Source organism: Rosa chinensis, chromosome 4 (assembly GCF_002994745.2).
Source record: "Rosa chinensis cultivar Old Blush chromosome 4, RchiOBHm-V2, whole genome shotgun sequence".
NCBI lineage: Eukaryota > Viridiplantae > Streptophyta > Magnoliopsida > Rosales > Rosaceae > Rosa > Rosa chinensis.
In genome coordinates, this window is record NC_037091.1 from 37,106,898 (window position 1) to 37,121,402 (window position 14,505).

At 36.1% G+C, this 14,505-nt stretch overlaps 1 long non-coding RNA gene across 1 annotated transcript; it reads right to left on the bottom strand.

The window, feature by feature from the left end:
* Positions 1 to 1,996: 1,996 nt before the first annotated feature.
* LOC112201041 lies at positions 1,997 to 14,505 on the bottom strand. The gene is made up of 4 exons (XR_002936555.2): positions 14,288 to 14,505; positions 13,534 to 13,677; positions 12,822 to 12,890; positions 1,997 to 2,212 (listed from the first exon to the last, which is right to left on the bottom strand). It is a non-coding gene; the product is annotated as an uncharacterized LOC112201041 (long non-coding RNA).

The window sequence follows — 14,505 nt, forward strand, 5'->3', positions numbered from 1 at the left end:
AATATCGCACGAGGTTGGTCTCTATCATTGTCTACCAAAGCAATTACTCTCCTGAACAACAGCAATGTTATGAGATCAGGGATGCCATGTAATGTTATGTAATAGTTTCTTTCTTCCATTACATACATCTAATTCATTGACAACAGTCACTTCCGCAGTAAAGCGCGGGCATAATTTCTAGTATATAATGAAAAACCAGAAATAGGTTCATCATCATTCAATGCAACAAAGTATAGCCTCTATTAGAAAGGTCATATAATAGTGAAAAAGTACACAGTAAGTAGTAATCCTTTTTTTTTTTTTTAATAAGCGAAATAAGAGCTAAACTCTACGCCCTTATTCAAAATTTTATTGATAAAAAAAAATACAAAAGGGAAGGGCGACTAGACTAAAACCACTCCCAAGGAACACAAAACAACAAAGAGATACAATTCAAATTTATGTGAACACCAACATATACATTACAATGCACATTAATAGGCCTAAATTTTGCCAGCTGTTTTCAGATGTCTAGACTTCAACCTTGCCAAATGGACAGTACTGCAATCACAAAACAATTCGTTATTTTGTTGACTTATATGTGAAAAAAGAGAATACACACATACAAATCATCAGTAGGGACTTGAAGCACAATACCTCATTCTTCATTATCTTCTTCCACGTTACGGTTTGCATATGTGTGACTTGTCTGAGATTCTTCTTCCTGATACGGTTCCTCTACATTAGTAGGCATTTCAAAAACGTTTCTGGGTTTGGTTTCCACCACGACACTGCAAGCATTGTTTTCTATTCCTTCAACAAAATAAACTTGGGTTGCTTGGGATGCCAGCACAAATGGCTCTTGGGTATTCAACTTGCCCTTATTGTTGACACTTAGTATGTCATAACGATCTTCCTTATAACCTTTGCCTTTGCACTATGCCAAAAAAGCTATCAGACAACAGAGGAGATCTGTCGTCTGATTAAAAAAATTTCTGTTGTCTAGTACGGTGCCGTCTCTTGGGGCATCAGACGACTGATTTCCTCTGTCGTCTTATTTATCAAACGACAGAAATTTGTTAGGTCTTCTGTTGTCTGATGAAATCGAGACATGAGGCTAGTGAATTCAAACGACAGATAAATGTCGTGTGATCTAGAAACAAATAACAATTCCTCAGAATTTCTGTGGTCTGAATGGACTTATAATAATAGTTAAGTGTTGTTTTATTCCAGTTCAATAACAGTTAACTGTCATTCTTATTCAGTTTAGAATACAATTATCTATCGTCTTTAGTCACCTACGATAACATTTATATGTTGTTTTATATGCATTATAGTCACAGATAAGTGTACATTGAACTTAGTTAATACTACATTTATTTACCGTTTGAGTTTAGTCACAGATGACAGTTAAATGACGTTTAAAGGGAATATAAATAACAGTTGTCTGTGGTTTTTATTAACTTATAGTAATAGTTATCTGTTGTGGCATATAACTTGGAATTACAATTAAGTGTGGTTTAAAAGTTGTTAAGGTTACATTTATCTATTGTTGTGGTTTATACTCTACAACAATTAACTGAAGGTTGAAGAGCACAGACAGGACAATTATTTGTTGCTTGAAGCTAATTTGAGCGACAGTTAAATGTTGTTTCATTTTCGACTCTGTCTTTGTTTTGACATGAAGACAACAATTATCTGTTGTTTGAGTGTCCAAATATGAAAACATTTTTTCTTGTTTCTGTTGTTCTTTGACGCGTCCAACAACATCATTTTGTTGTTGCTTTCTATTCCAGATGTCATACTCGTATCCCTGTTGTGCCATAATCATGTAAATCTGGGAACAAAACAATGCATTCATCAAATATGAAATCCATTCACAAAAATACCAATATTTGATCAATCTGTTCCTGCAGTTATACATACATCCATCATGGAGCTAAACTTAATAAACATCAGTTCAATAACCCATAGCAATTGGCATGATCAACAAATGGAACCTAAAAAACACCGATATCTCATACTACTTATCATAAACTGTACTTGCAGGCCAAAAATAGATACTTAGACCAACTGCATAACTAGTTAATATGGGTTATAGATGATGCATGTCCAAAATTAGAATCTTCTCGACACACTAGCTTTGTTGAAATTGGCTGACATACTTTGCCCACTCGGCCCGGACCTGATCAATGTCTTTTTGTGTGTAGAAGTGATTTGCTTTCCTTTCCCACTGCAAGTATTAAAAAAAAAAATACAAGTTAATGTGAATGGATATGTTTCACAACAGTAATCAGAATTGGAAGGAGTTGATATTTATATATATATACTAGAAATACTACCCGCGCTTTGCTGCGGAATTTGTTCTTGTGAGTAAATTAGAAAAATAACATACAAAAGGAAAATCATCACATTTCATTCAAATAGTGAAAACAGTTTTCATACATCTTAGATTTTAGCTGCAGTCTATTCGAAAGGAGATGATGCAAACATGCTAGCTGCATAAAAAGGCTAGCTATTCTAGTTGCAGCTTTACAAAAAGGATATAAGAGATAGGTTAATCTATCAAAAGGAGCTGCAGGAGTGTATTTAAGGAGACAAAGTACTCCAGTTGGTTGTTTCAGTTGCAGCTTTGTAAAATGCTGGTGTTGGTTAAAAAAAGTGACGGCTCCGATTGGAGTTGTAGTTGCAGCTGCACAAAATTGATTAGTCTAGTAAAAGCTATAACATAGCTATTTCAATTCAATTGTTTTTGTGTTTTAGCAGCTGACAATGGTGCTGATGTAGTTCCATGTTTTTCTGCTTGCCTGTCACTTTAAAACAAAGTTGATTCTTCAAAGTGAACAAACAGTAGATGAACCATAACTTTAATTAATTCTGGATACAAAAACAGTCGGTCTAAATTTGTAACCAGAAACAGTCGGTCTAAATTTGTAACCGGTAGTGCAGATTCAAAGAGACTATTAATGTATATTAGTTTTAATGTTTAATCAAAATTGATCATTTCACTGAAACATGCTACATAGAGTTCACAGACTATTAATATGGATTAGTTTCACTCTGTTCTTCTCTTTTGAAGGAGAGATCATGATAAGGGAAACCGCTTTAAAGCAACAAATGCAAATCTTCTCTTAGATTTATTTCATTTATGCCCTGGACCCAAAAAAAAACATATGTACAGAAGTACAGAACTCAAACATCTGCACATCAAATAACACATGAATAGCTTTGGCATATTGTGATGCCCCGGAAATTCGTAATTATTTTCTGAGGAATTTCCAGAATCTAATTTATGGTTGTTGGACGGTTTCGTGGCTCGTGGATGGAGCGGAAGCGTTTCGGACGAATTTCTATTTGAAAAGTATGACTTTAGGGGGTTTTGCAAAGGTTGACTTTTTATTCGTTGGGATTCTCCGAAAACTTTCTTCACGAAAGTTATAGAGCGCGTCGATACGAGTTTGTGGACATGTGGAATGTGAGAATCGGAGTTCGTATGAGAAAGTTATGGCGATTGGAAGGAATTTCCATTTTGGTATAAATAGAAGTTTCCCAAGTTGGAAACTTACTATTTTCATTATTTCCGTTTCTGGAAACTCACTTCCTCTCTCTTCTCTCTCGTTCGCACCTTCAGAATCGAAATTATCCGGCTGACCCGACCCGGACCCGGTCGATCCGACCCGACTTTTCCGGCGAATTGCGGCGGTCTCCGGCGACGAAACTTTCCAGATAGGATCGTCTCCTCCGTCTGGTCGTCCCTCTGGTGTCCTCTAGCACCGATTCTCCTCCACGGCGGTGCTGCAAGGCGGTGCAGGTTGGTGTTTTCGGACCCGATCGGAATTCCTTGTTCCGACGTTGGCGAGGCTTCAAGTCTTCTTGGTTGAGCTCAGAGCAGCCTCGTTGATCGATCCTTGGTGGTTGTTTGGATCGATTCACGTGAAACTTCGATCAACTCAGTTGGGATTACTGTTCACGGCTTGTGAGGTAGTTTTCGACCCCTTATGCTTGTATTCTGACTTCGAGCTAGTTAGGAAAGTTCACAAGCATGCTTAGATGAAGCTTTTTGATGTTGGGAGTTTTGTGAAATAATGAGTTTTTGGCCGGCGGCGGTGCACCACCGTCTGTGGTGGCGTTCCGGCGACTTAAGGAACTGTTTTTGGTATTATATATGTTCTACTCGTTGATACGAGCGTTTCGATATATAATATGCAAATTTTGGAGTTCGTATGGAATTGTTATGATTTTTGCAGTTTCATACGGATCGATTATTCTATCCGTGAGGATTTGAGTGTCCGATCGACTTGTGGTTTGGTCACATCGATCGTGGACGTATTCCAGAGACTTTGGGAGGTCTCGGATGTGGTTTCGCCTCGATTGGCGCCACTTTGGGGGATTTTAGTTCAAAACAAGGTTTTCAGACTTGAATCATTTGTGAATCGTTACTGATTTGAGATCATTGGTGATTAGGTGCTTCGAAAGGTGAATTGGACGAGTGGTTGATGATAGTGTTAGTTCGGTTTTGTATAGAAGACGCAGCGGGATTCTAAGGTGAGTAATCTCACGAAGTTCATTCACGAACGGGAATACCTTATTGTTTTGAGAGTTATTTAGTTAACTGCAAACTATAGTTGGTATTAGTAGGCATTCCTGAGCGGATGACTACATATAGATATATATTTCGTGATATATATATGTTTTGGGTGGTTTGTGGATTTATGAAAACAATATGCATGAAATGATGCTTTTTATTGTTTTGGGGTGTGGCTTTTGGAAAACAAATGATTTGTGGAAATGATTGATTTCGATTTGTTTTGAAAAGCGTTGAGATTTGAGAAAAGCGTTGAGATTTGGGTATGAAAACAATAGGCATGAATTGATGCTTTTTATTGTTTTGTGTTATGGCTTTTTCGGAAAACAATGATTATGGAAATGTTGATTTCGATTGTTTTCAAAAGCGTTGCGATTTGCGTAACATTTTGGGTCCTGTGCGACTCCTTTAATGTTTTGCTCCAAGGGACAGTGCAGCCCGAGGATCGAAAGTCTAAGACCTTGGGCAGAATCTCAGGTGACCACGTCTTTGGCCGGACGAGTGGTTACGTTTTCAGTTAGAGCTCTAATCTGTCTGCCATATAGGTAATTCATGGGGTAACGGGAATTGGTTATTTACAACTCATGACATTACGTATTTTTAGGGAACAAGGTGTGAGTTGCTTCCTTATTAATGGTTTTTAAGGGGACAAGGTGTGAGTTGTTTTCCTTATTAACGTTTTGATAGAAATCAAGGTGTGAGTTGCTTTCTATGCACTATGCCAAAAAGGCCTTCAGACGACACGCATCAGATGACATAAGTTTTGTTTTATGTCGTCTGAGTTTTTCAGACAACATAATTTTTTCTTCTGTCGTCTAAATATACACTAAAACCATACTGGTTTATTTTGGAAAAATGGTGAGCATTCAGACAACACATTTGTGTAGTTGTAGAAGGTGGTGATTTTCTATCTCAAATTTGGATAAATGGTGAGCATTCAGACAACACATTTGTGTAGTTGTAGAAGGTAGTGATTTCCTATCTCAAATTTGGATAAATGGTGAGCATTCATATAACACATTTGTGTAGTTGTAGAAGGTGGTAATTTTGGAGGGATATCCAAAAGTTGATTGAGTCTTTTCCCTCTCAAATAGCCACGCCCTAGTTGACTAGAATTTGTGACATTCAGACAACATTTAAATGTTGTCTGAGTGTGGGTTTTAAAATTTTCCAAGTTATTTTGACTTGTGGTGTTGGACATAGATCCCTCGCAATTAAGTCATTTTCTGTCATTCTCACTCGATCAGCTCCCTCAGCTTGACCTAGAACTCGCAAAACTGAAAACCTCACAAACCAGCCTCTCTCTTTCTCACTCAGCTCCTTCAGAACTCGATTCTCACTCTCTCCTTCGTCTTCTTGCTCACTTGATTCTTGTTCTTACACTACTAGAATTATGGTGTAAGACATCACCACTATTAAATCGGTCGGAATTGCACGCGATGTAAAAAATACATGGTAACATCACTTTGTGAAAAATCGATTTCTCTTGTGATTATAAACATCAGTCGTTAAATTAACTGATGTGTAAAGTCTTGTTCAAAAATTTTGAAAAAACGCGGAGGGACTAACTTAAAACATTTGAGAGGCGCGGGGACTAAATTTTCATTCCCCCAACACTTAGTATTTTCAGAAGCTAACCCTAGCTAAAGCAGCCTCTCCCACTTTCACTTCGCGCAGTTCCTTCACCTTACCCGACCTCGTTCTCCCCAACCTGGTTCTACGACCGGAGCTCGTTCTCCGACTTGACCTCGTCCTCCCCGACGTCGTTCTACGACCTGAGCTCGTTCTCCGACCCGATCTCGTCCTTCAACGACCCGAGCCACCTTCAGCTCCTTCACCGACCCAGAACTACCTCGATCGACCACGACCACGATCTCCTTCAGCGAGCTCCTCCGACCTCTTTGTACGACCTGAGCTCGTTCTCCGACCCGACCTCGTCCTTCAACGATCCGAGCCACCTTCAGCTCCTTCATCGACCCAGAACAGCCTCGATCGACCACGACCACGAACTCCTTCAGCGAGCTCATTCAATGACCTGACCACGAACTCATTCTCCCACCTGAGCTCGTCATTGTCCGACTTGAGCCGGCTTGAGGTAGTTCTCCGATCGCCACCATCGTAGGTCCGCTCTCTCTCTTCTCTTCACCACCAGTGCTGGTTTTCTGGCCGGTTTTGATCTAAAGTTTGGGTCTTTTTTGTTTAATTCTTATGCATTTCAGTTGGGTTTGTTTTTGAATGGCTTAAAGCTCTAAATGCTTTGAATGTTTTTGTTTTTGATCTTTTGAGTTGTTCATGTCGATTATATTTTATTTTTGAAACTTTTAGTTCTTAGTTTGGTCTCATGAATTTGGGTTTTGCTGTTGAAACTATGGTGCTTAGATTGCTTGGTTTGGTCTTATGAATTTGGCTTATCTGTTGAAACTATGGTGCTTAGATTGCTTGGTTTGGTCTCATGAATTTGGGTTTTCTGTTGAAACTATGGTGCTTAGATTCATTAATTTGGTCTCATGAATTTGGGTTCTGTTGGAACTATGGTTCTTAGATTAATCTCAGTTAATCAGTTTAATAGAGGAAGAGATTCAAGGATATAAGTTTAGCACCAAATCAAATATGCACAGACCCTTCTTAAGAATCTATGCTCAATTATCTCAGTTAAATTGTTATATGTATATATGCAGTACGTAGATCAAACTTTGAGAAACTTTTAAGAGAGATACATGTAAATGTGTCTGTGTGCCCATGTTTATATCATTATAGTTCGATGTTGTAATTCTGGTGGCGAAATCTTTTCTTTATCAACTATGTGATTATCTGTGTAATTCAGTACTTACTGTGCAATTGCATCGGTATTCTTTTATGAATGTCGTGTCTCAATAATTCAAACTTCACTACCTGAGTCTTGGGATTTTGCAGGAAGTGTAAATACAGTACTGCGTTTCTTTATATCATGTATATAGTTATTATTTTCTCTTTATGTTTTAAATATGTTAGTCTGGGAGTTCATCATGTATTATCAAGAGTTGCTTTTACAGTAGAAATAGACAGAGATGAATCCGCATGCATTGTCTATTTGTATTTCTAAAATTATTCTATATCACATCTATAGATGCCAGTCGGGAATGCATGATGTTGGTCCTTAATATTATCCTTCTCAGGGCAGAAGCTTTAATGATTCTGAACCTTATATTAACAACAAGCAAAGAAGAAAGGGCTCGGTTACCAGAAAACAACCTCGTGATGAAAATTTTTGCAGCAGACAAAGAGAAAGCCAGTTTGTGGTATGTTCTATCTATTCCTTAATAAACTCTTAGGCTCCTATCCTCCCATCCCAATGATACTTATGATTTTGGTATTCACCTGAAACAATTTGCAATGCCCATGAGACTACCAGGAAATTTCTGGTTCAAGTTATGAAGGGGCTTGATTTGGTTAAAGAGAAAATGGTTGCACTTCCATATCTGCCAAGCCTTTCAAAATCTGTTTTCGTTTTTTAATCAGACTTGTAATGGTGTGAATGCAGGTGCGCAAGAGACCACGTAACAAAAAGGAATTGGCAAAGAATGAGGAAGACATAATAGACAAACTTTCCAACTCTGTAACAGTTCATGAGACTAAGCTCAAGGTAACTGCCACTTGATGGTAAACAACTTACTAGAGAAAAGATGTTTACTCTTTGCCAACGACTTGATGAAATAAATAGACAAGTATATTTGTTGCAACTAGAGCCGGCTGAATACAGATGATGCCTCCTTCTTTTACTTCTTCCTGCCATTGGGATGTAAAAAGTAAATAACAGTTTGTATATGCAAAATCAGAGGTATATTAAAAAACTTTCATACAACCTAGGTACACTAGACATAAGACTGGTAAAATAAATGTCATTACATACCCGTACTTGCTGATAGTCTGATAATGATGGTTGTGTAAATATTTGGTATCCTTAATTCATTTCTCTTTTTATTTTTATTTTTTATTTTTGCAACCCTAGATCATTTTTGTTTCCCTTTCCCCTCTTTTCTCCTGTTTAGTCTGATGCTTAGCTCATGATTATGGAAAGAGGATTTTTGGTTAAGAGGATTTTTGTACTCATAATTCATATTTGGTTAAGATGATTTTTGTGTTTCTGAATTCATTCTCTATGTTCTGCAGGTTGACAACATATGTGGAGAAACATGAGTTTGTTTTTGATGCAGTGCTGAATGAGGAAGTGTCTAATGATGAGGTTTATACATATATATTTGCATACATATTGCAATTAAACTTGGAGTAGAAACAAGAATTTGAAATCATGTATAAACATTAGTGGTATTCAGAATATTGGTCTTTAATATGTTTAAGGTTACTTATCAATTGTTGTCATTCTGTACTAATATGTAGGCTTTGTGCTCAACTTGGATTCAATCTTACTAAGCTATCAGTCGGTTTGAATGAAAACTCGGATGCTTTCTCTTCTCTGCTGACGGAGAGTTCGCGTCTTGGGTCAGTTCTCAACCTCTATTTGCACGAGTTAGTATGGGAATTTGAGTTAGTTTGGATGTTGATTTTGAATTTTTGACAGAATATTATATGCAATTTTCATTTGGGATTTCTGTGTTTGTATAAAGATAGTGTCTTTGTACTTTTATTGGGTGATTAAAGTTCATATGATAAAGTGCATATATGTAAAAAAGTCTGTAAATTTACTTGTATGAAGCTCTGAATTATGATTATATGGTTGTTTGATGTATAAAAATTCAGTTGCTTGTGAAATATGGAATGAGAAATGATGGTGTTGTGCTCATTTGTTGTACATAGGTGGGTTTGCTTTGAAGAGAAAAATTGCAGGACAGTGATTGGAAGAAGAATTTAGTGTTTAGCACAAGCACCACCTCCAGCTTGGCTAGGAAGTGCTTTTCCGGAGCCAGGCCAGAGGACTTGAGATGGTCCAAAAGCCTAGTTCTGTTGTTGGATCTACTGGTTCCATTGGAACCCAGGTATGGCAGAGATCCCTTTCTTTCATTTAATATTTGTTTTGGGATTAAAGATAAAAATGTAAGTGGACAGATTATGGAAATTGCATTAGTTGGTTAAAATCACAATTTCCTGTTTCTACAGACATTGGACATTGTTGCAGAGAACCCGAAAAAATTCAGAGTTGTGGCCCTAGTAGCTGGCTCAAATGTGTATCTTCTTGTTGATCAGGTAATCCATCAGAAGGGCCAACCGGTGACCGTACTCATGTATCGACAGCAGTAATTATTTTACTACTAGCCCAAGTTCTTTAAGGACTCGATGTCAACTTCATCTGGAGGTTGGCAGCATCTTGTTTGAATTGCAATATTGAGAGGACAATTGGTATTAGTTGTTATTTGCCTTTCTGGTTCTTTGCTTCTATTTCACAATTTCCCTGGTTCATGTTGTATTTGCTTTTGTTATTAGGTGGTAGAAAAAGAGGGAGTGAAAAGAGTGACAAAACACTCTATCACTCATTAGAAAGGGTAGTTGATTTTATATGGCTTTGATGATTTCACCACCTTAGTGTCAAATGATCTCTTGGAGCTACAATGTGCACTTTCTTGTTTACTGGTGTGTGATGTATGAAACCTTGAAGAAACTACTGTACAATATACATCCGTTTTTGGTTGCTTGTCTTAGAAATTAAGCAAAATTGTTATATTATGTCACATTCATCAGATATTTGATCTCTTCAAATATTAGTGAAGTTGCATGTATATATCTTTTTGGCTGCTATACTTGGTCTATCATTGTCCCCTGTGAGTTTATCTATTTTATAGATTTTGATGTTTCATTTTCTTACTCATTTTACTGCCTTATGTTTTTCTTCTTAGTTGGAAGTTTTAAGTAAAGGTTAACATCAATTTGTTCTGTTTATGTGGGTCTTTCATACCTTCTTCTCTGTTGTCAATCAGGTGGTCTACAGGAGTTTGATGCATCTAGGAATACTTTTGCTGTTATTCTGGTGGTTCAGTTCGATGCTGCATAACCGGTTGATAGAAACATTTCAAATTATTTGGTACTAGACATAAAGGTATTGCATTATTAATGTTGTTATCCTATTTTCTTTCTAGTATCAGTCACTTTTTAATTCCTTAGTTTCATGTTTGAATATGATTCTTATGAAGAAGTTAATTTTATAACCTTTGATGAATCAGGCATATCTCAATGCAATTCTTCTCATATACCTGTGTACTCACGAGGTCATGAAGCAAGCAGAAAATACTACAATGATTGCTCCGAGTAGGTAAAAAGCTCTGATAAGATTGTGAAACTGGTACAGCAGTACAGCTAGCTAGTTCCTTTATTAACTTGTGTCTAGTGGAAATTCTTCCTTCATTAAGCATTTGGACTTGTCTGCAGATCCAGATTAGTAGATATGGGTCATTTTGAACTGATGTTCATGATTAGGTTTGTGTACATGAGACAATGGTGGATTAATTGCAATGAATGATTTTGGATGTGGATTTTATGGTTTCATACTTTTATGAATGGGCAATTTTAATTTTTAGAATGCATGCATACCAATTGTAACAGGGGACTACTAATATGTGTTATCTCAAATTGCAAGCTACAACAAAAGCACACCAAAATGTGTGGTTGCAGCTAAACAAAAACAACACAAAAATCAAATGGAAGTCTATTGTCTTTTTGGCATTGGGACGACAGAAAATTGTAGTCTAAAGGGCAAAACAACAACATAAGTTAGATGAAAGTATTGGCTAAAACGTATAATAACAACAAATAAGTGTGGTTGGAATCAATCACAGACAATATAAAAGACCTCATAAAAGACCTTTCACACTACACTTAAGTGTCGTATGTATGTACCCTAGAACGACACTTAATTGTCCTCTGATGCTCTTTACGACCACATATAATTGTCGTTTAAAGTAAATTAGCACAACCTTTAAATGTTGTTGTATGAGAGAAGACACTACATACGAGTCTTCATATTTCTTATTTAAGGGCATTCAGACCACACAAATAAGTCTTGCAAATATGCTTCACACAATAGTATTTAAAAAATATTGTCGTTGTTTTGTTTATCAGACAATACAAAACTGTTGTTTGAATGCTTTTAAAGATACAGATCACAATGTTCCCAAAATGCAAAACTCATCAGACGACACAAGACTTTTATTTTTTTATGTCGTCTGAAAAATCAGACGACATAACACTTCTGTCGTCTGATGTCCCCAAGAGACGACACCGTACTAGACGACACATTTTTGTTCGTTCAGACGACAGAACAGTTGTGTCGTCTGAAGGCTTTTTTGGCATAGTGATGGTACGATTATGATACATTTGATAGGAAACAAGGTGTGAGTAGTTTTCTATGTTTTACTGATAGAAATCAAGGAGTGAGTTGCTTTCTATGTTTTACTGATAGAAATCAAGGAGTGAGTTGCTTTCTATGTTTTATTGATAGAATTCAAGTGTGAGTTGTTTTCTATGTTTTGTTTTAAAAGAAAACAAGGTGTGAGTTGCTTTCTTTTATTTCGATTTGGAAGGAAATTAAAGTGTGAGTTATTCTCCTTTATTTCGTGTTTTAGGAATTCAAAGCATGAGTTGTTTTCCTTATTTTGGCGTGAGTTGTGCATGTGTGTTTTGAGTTACTCATACGGGCTTGCAAAAGCTTACCGGGTTTGTTGTGTGGCAACCCAGTACACTATTCAAACGGTGTAGGGGTTAATCCTGCAGGTTAGGATAATCGGGGCTGAAGCTGAGGTAGCGCCTTTGCAGCTTTATGGTAGGAAGCCATTTTTGTAACTTTACCGTCGATAAGGACTTCCGTTGTATAGTTAACTCTGAGCAGCATTTACGTTTTATTTTGTTGTTGACAATTTAATTCGTATGCTTGTATAATATATAACTCTATGGACGAGTGTATATTAACTTTGAGGGTTCAGGGCATCAATATCTGTGTAAGTTAAAGGGAAAAAGATTCCAGGTATTTTGTATTGATGACTGGACGTTCACGCATATATAATTATGGGGTTATATATATATCGATTTTCATGTGTGTAAAATCAGGGGCGTGACACATATGATACCAACAGATCGAGAGAGAAAGAAATTGGTAAATAGGTAGCAAGTAAAAGAAGCGAAAATTAACAAAGTTTATATGCACACTCATAGTCAACAGCTTTAAGCACTTCTTACATTGCTGTCTTTATTTATCACAAATAATCCTAAAGATACAACAAAAACTCTGGAGGCATGCTTTTAATTTGACCAAGTAAAAGTTATTATCAATTACCTGAAATAACTTGGGCAAAATCCATCCACTTTCAAGGTCAATCTCCAATATCTTCATGACCTCCATAACCTGTCAGAGAGAGACTTATAGGATACTTTGGAAAACAATAATGGAACATAAAGAGATTAATAGATTTGTTAAATGGTGAGAAGTAGAGACTGAAACCAGAGACCTAATAACAAACTCTACTGCATGTTTTATGAATGAAAAGAAAAAAAAAATTAAAACTTCATCATTATGGCATACTAAAGAGCAGTTCATGAATCAAAAATGTATGTCATTATGAAAAACACATACCAGTATGATCATAAAAGCAAAAAAAAAAAACCAAAAAAATCAAAATCAAAAGCTTGAAACTCAGATTAAGGAAACATAAAAATCAAATAAAAAAGATACAAAGATGAAATCAATGTTTAAAAACAGAGTAACACCTTTGAAAAGCAAACAATTATCCACATTATACATGAAAATCATCAGAGAAAAGCTATCATTTGGAAGAGCAAAAGTTATTACCTTTAATTAAAGAAAAGTTAACAATCATTTGCTTGTAGAACCATTCTAATACTATTCTGATATATCACCAATACACCAAATTCACCTTCCAATATACCAAGCCATTACGTTCTTTAACCATGTTTCAAAAAGAAAAAGTACAGTGTCGAAACATTGATTTCTTATTCCTTAAGAAGCTAAAATGTAAGAAAGTACATACATATAAGGATTGGAACTTCCAGTGCGGTTTCTCATCCTTGATGCCAATAAATCAGCCATCTGCTCTATCTCGGGAAGAAATTTAAGAGCGTGATAGTTCACCCCGCACCTCAGCCTGTTGATTTCTTGAGGAACATTGACATACCTGAAACAAAAATGGCATGATATTGTAAGGTTAAATATAGTTGAGTCATTCCCTAATAGCTTAAGCTTATATCTGGAAAAAATATTACAGCTTTACCAAATCAAAAATCAGATTTCATAATAGAAAAGCAGCATGTAAATCTTTTTTTCTTTGAACCAAAATGCAGCTACAATAATACAAATAGATACTTTAGAAGAGATTAATAAATATTGTCACTATAATTTACTGAGATTTAAAGAGTGTTATTTAGGACTTCTATTTGCACAGAAGAAGTACAATGTAATGACAATTACAGATCATTATAGAGATTAAAACATGAAATTTGCAAAAATTGAGTAGCACCTATCTATAGAGAAACATCAACTCATATCACCTAAAGCTCTCACATATAAAATTAATGGACACAGAGAAGAACACAAAGAACTATGGCTTATATGTAGACCACATCTAACCTCAATTTACAGATTATACAGTTGATTTCTAATGTTTAACATGCTTTATTTATTTGATCGGTCCTTTCCATAACCATATGAATGATGTCCGCATCATTCCAATCTTTTACCTCTATTTAAACAACCAGTTTCTACATGAATTAAAAAAAAAAAATTACCAAGTTCGTTCGTTCTGATGACAAAAACCGATTCAATCTTTTGACTATAGCTGCAAATACACACAATAAATTTATCACTTAAAGAATCAAAACTACACAATCAAACATGAAACAAACCATACCCAAAACTTAATTTGACCAAAAAACAACACAATCAAAAACACACAACCCCGAAACCCTCAACTTCCATCCACAGATCAGAGCTTTAAAGAAAACCC